We start from the raw sequence: 5,000 nt of genomic DNA on the forward strand, positions 1-5,000 counted from the left end.
GACAGGCCGAGCAGTAAGACGTGTCCGCGTCGTGTGTAAACACCTGTCTGGCCGAGTTACAGGCTTAATGAGGTCAGGCGGGGGATTAAGTCCTGTTGGTCCTGCCGCTCCTCGGGCCGCCTCTACTCGCAGGGCCTGATCCCAGTCTGAGCACACACCGGCCGCGACCTCTCACTCTCAGACAAACAGGAAAAGGCCAGCGGGGAAATCATTCCGCCAGCCCCCGCCGCGCAGGCCGGCTCATTCTCTTTACCGGTCAGGGAGGGTTCAGAGTGAACGCCGAGCAACACAAGCCAGACCGAGTCCATCTTTAGAGAGAACTGATTGTTTGTCCTCAGGAAACAAAACAATGGACTGATTTTCATTCACATCAGAACAACGTCAGAGACGCTCGCTACCCAACGGGCACTCACTGCACTCTGTAGGCCCACATACTTATATATACATACATACATACATACATATATGAACAAAGCAATATAAACATCACACACCACCTTGCGCTTCTATTAACTGGCCACTTTATTAGAAACGCCTACCTTGTACTTCCACTAACTGGCCACTTTATTGGAAACACCCACCTTGTGCTTCCACTAACTGGCCACTTTATTAGAAACACCCACCTTGTACTTCCACTAACTGGCCACTTTATTGGAAACACCCACCTTGTGCTTCCACTAACTGGCCACTTTATTGGAAACACCCACCTTGTGCTTCCACTAACTGGCCACTTTATTGGAAACACCTACCTTGTGCTTCCACTTACTGGCCACTTTATTAGAAACACCTACCTTGTGCTTCCACTAACTGGCCACTTTATTAGAAACACCTACCTTGTGCTTCCACTAACTGGCCACTTTATTAGAAACACCTACCTTGTGCTTCCACTAACTGGCCACTTTATTGGAAACACCCACCTTGTGCTTCCACTAACTGGCCACTTTATTAGAAACACCCACCTTGTGCTTCCACTAACTGGCCACTTTATTAGAAACACCCACCTTGTGCTTCCACTAACTGGCCACTTTATTGGAAACACCCACCTTGTGCTTCCACTAACTGGCCACTTTATTAGAAACACCCACCTTGTGCTTCCACTAACTGGCCACTTTATTGGAAACACCCACCTTGTGCTTCCACTAACTGGCCACTTTATTAGAAACACCTACCTTGTACCTGTGTTTCCAATAAAGTGGCCAGTATATTTATTAGTGTAACTTTAATATATAAACGGCAGTCGTTTGATTTATGCATTTTTTTATGACAGCAACACAATATACAGTATATTGCCTAATAACAGTCCAGCAACATCAACCCATGGGTCTATAGTCTAATGACGGTCTTATATCTAGTCTGATAATAGTCTATAGTGTAGTAATAGATACAGCGCAAGGCCTTGATTTCGGACTCCTGTGCCATTAGGTGTTTGGGTTTTCAGACAGTGTTTAGATACAGTCAGGCTTTAAAGCCACAGAACTCACAGACTGTACTGTCCATCAAGAACACCATAACAACAGATAAAATAATCTCATTTCCGTCAGAGAAACTTTTTATATCATATCATATGAAGCCAAGGCTTCCGCTCCAGTAAAAACCCCTGGGTTAAACCAACTTAGTGACCAGACTTTAAGGGAATTTCCACTAATGATTCAGAGACTCACCGAGTCAGAGCTGCTCCCAGTGGTGGTGATAGGAACCAGACGTCCCTCTAAAAGCTCCTCACAGTGGTGGTGATGGGAACCAGACGTCCCTCTAAAAGCTCCTCACAGTGGTGGTGATGGGAACCAGACGTCCCTCTAAAAGCCCCTACAGAAAGTTCCTACATGAACTGGTTCTGAATTCACTGCCTGATGACTGAGACGCTGTTTTATGAGAGTTTAGAGAACTTCAACTCCATTCATGGTGGAGGGAGACATGCAGGGCGCTGTGCGGCAAAATAGTCCCCAAAGAAAACTCATTATTCCAGATTTTCCACTGTTTTCCATCATCAACATTCCATATAAGCTCAGAAGACTCGTGTAGGTTCTCTGGTGGTTCTGGATGGTAAATAAAGTGTCTATATCTGTGTTGTAGTCATGGCGACGCCTGGTTCCCATCACCACCACTGTAAAGACGTCTGAACCGCTTCACACCAAACCCTCTGGATCTCTCTGATTACACCTCACACTCTGAGTTATGGAGGAATAGTGAAGAATCCGTGGAATTCGCCTTTAAATAATCTCAGAAGGACTGACACCGTAAACACGCTGTGATCTACAAACGTGGACGCGTGTATTAATTCAGTAGCTACACGTGTATCAGAGATGGGCTCAGAGGGGCCGTCGCCCCTCAGCGGCGCTCAGAGAGCAGCAGAACCCGTTTGTCCTGAGCCGAATGAATTCTTTATTAAGTAGTTCATAAATAGTTAATATAGCGGAGGACTGTGTGTGTATAAGGTCTAACCGCAGGCTCCATTCGCAATGCAGGAGGCATGTGGTCAGGAGGGACACGGGCAGGACGGTCACCCGTTCACCTCCACCAGGAAAGAATCTGCTGGCAACTGTCAACATAATAAAACAGCAGCGACAGGACAGGCCAAAGGATGGACCCCCACTGAGGGTCCCTTCCGTAACATACACATAAACACAGTCTAATAAGTGTCATACACAGTGTCTGTAGTATAATAATAGACTAATAACAGTCTAATAATAGTCATACACAGTGTCTGTAGTATAATAATAGACTAATAACAGTCTAATAATAGTCATACACAGTGTCTGTAGTATAATAATAGACTAATAACAGTCTAATAATAGTCATACACAGTGTCTGTATTACAATAATAGACTAATAACAGTCTAATAAGTGTCATACACAGTGTCTGTAGTATAATAACAGACTAATAACAGTCTAATAACAGTCTTACAGTGTCTGTATTACAATAATAGACTAATAACAGTCTAATAAAAGTCTAGTAATAGTCATACACAGTGTCTGTAGTATAATAACAGACTAATAACAGTCTAATAACAGTCTTACAGTGTCTGTATTACAATAATAGACTAATAACAGTCTAATAATAGTCTTACAGTGTCTGTAGTATAATAGACTAATAACAGTCTAATAATAGTCATACAGTGTCTGTAGTATAATAATAGACTAATAACAGTCTAATAATAGTCATGCAGTGTCTGTAGTATAATAGACTAATAACAGTCTAATAATAGTCATGCAGTGTCTGTAGTATAATAATAGACTAATAACAGTCTAATAAAAGTCTAGTAATAGTCATACACAGTGTCTGTAGTATAATAACAGACTAATAACAGTCTAATAATAGTCTTACAGTGTCTGTAGTATAATAATAGACTAATAACAGTCTAATAATAGTCTTACAGTGTCTGTAGTATAATAATAGACTAATAACAGTCTAATAACAGTCTAGTAATAGTCATACAGAGTCTGTAGTATAATAACAGTCTAATAACAGTCTAGTAATAGTCATACAGTGTCTGTAGTGTAATAACAGTCTAATAACAGTCTAGTAATAGTCAAACAGTGCCTGTAGTGTAATAACAGACTAATAACAGTCTAGTAACAGTCAAACACAGTGCCTGCAGTACAATAACAGACTAATAACAGTCTAGTAACAGTCAAACACAGTGCCTGTAGTATAATAACAGTCTAATAATTGTCAGACATAGTGTCTGTTGTATAACAGACTAATAACAGTCTAATAATAATCATAAGTGTCTGTAGTATAATAACAGACTAATAACAGTCTAATAATGTCATAACAGTGTCTGTAGTATAATATCAGTCTAATAATAGTCAGACATAGTGTCTGCAGTGTAATAACAGACTAATAACAGCCTAATAATTGTCATACACAGTGACTGTAGTGTAATAACAATCTAATATGGTCTAATGAAAGTCTAGCACATACAGTTTGTACTGTAGTACTAGTCCAACAAGGTCTAATAACTGTCTAACAAACAGCCTGTAGGATAATAACAGTCTAATATGATCTATTAACAGTCTAATATAATAATAGTATATTCTGATGAAATCTCATAACAGTGATTTGTAGAGTAGTAATACTCTAATATAGCTTTAATAACTTTAATAAACATATTGGTCATTCGTCTAATAATAGTCTAATATAGGCCAACATAGTGGTCTGTAGTGTAATAATACTTTAATATACTCTAATATCACTCTTGTGTATACAGTGAATATAGTGTGTAGTGTAATGTAAAGTAAACCAGTCTAATGATGCTGTGAGCAGGAAAATAGTGTATTAGAGTATAATAATAATGTTTAGTCTCACAATAATAAAAGTGTAATAACACTGTAGTACTACAGTAGTGTGATTGTGCCTATTAACATTGAGTAGCATAACAACGGTGTAATAGGGTCCAACAATTCTCTGTCGTACAATAATAATTAATTCTTTAATTAGACATTAATAATGTAACAGCCTAATAATGCTGTGTGCAGTGTATAAACAGTGTAATAGCCTTATGATCCTGCCTGTAGTGTAATATGTGTGTAATATGGTCTACTAGTGCTGTGTAGTACAGTAAAAGTGTAATAGCCTGATAATAATGTGGGTAGCAGAGTGTAGTGGAGTAACATGTAATAACACTATAACAGTAAAGTAACCATATAATCTGATCTACTACAATGGGTGTAGTATAATAACAGTGTAATAAAGCCCATGGTGTGTGTAGTTTAATAACACTGTGATAAAGTTTAGTAACGCAATATGTAGTATAATAACAGTGTAATAACAGCCCAATTGATGTTACTGTAAGTGTAGATCACATTAGACCACATTATAGCTAAAGGCTGGCCCTGCTTTAATTTGCTGCAAAAACGCTCAGTATAATAACTGTGTAATAACAGTCTAATAGTAGTGCACTGATAGTCTATAGTCTGTTCTAAGTTGTTCATAAATGATTAGTGTTAAGAAGCCACGGTGATCTTTTTTAACGCCCCTTAACAACCCCCCCCCCCCC

General features: G+C 39.2%; 1 protein-coding gene across 1 annotated transcript in view; it reads right to left on the reverse strand.

Moving 5' to 3' along the window:
- Window positions 1–5,000, reverse strand: part of sh3bp4a (SH3-domain binding protein 4a) — a 55,900-nt gene that overhangs the window by 50,250 nt on the left and 650 nt on the right. The window lies entirely within an intron of this gene.

The sequence above is a fragment of the Pygocentrus nattereri genome, chromosome 25 (genome assembly GCF_015220715.1).
Source record: "Pygocentrus nattereri isolate fPygNat1 chromosome 25, fPygNat1.pri, whole genome shotgun sequence".
Lineage (NCBI taxonomy): Eukaryota > Metazoa > Chordata > Actinopteri > Characiformes > Serrasalmidae > Pygocentrus > Pygocentrus nattereri.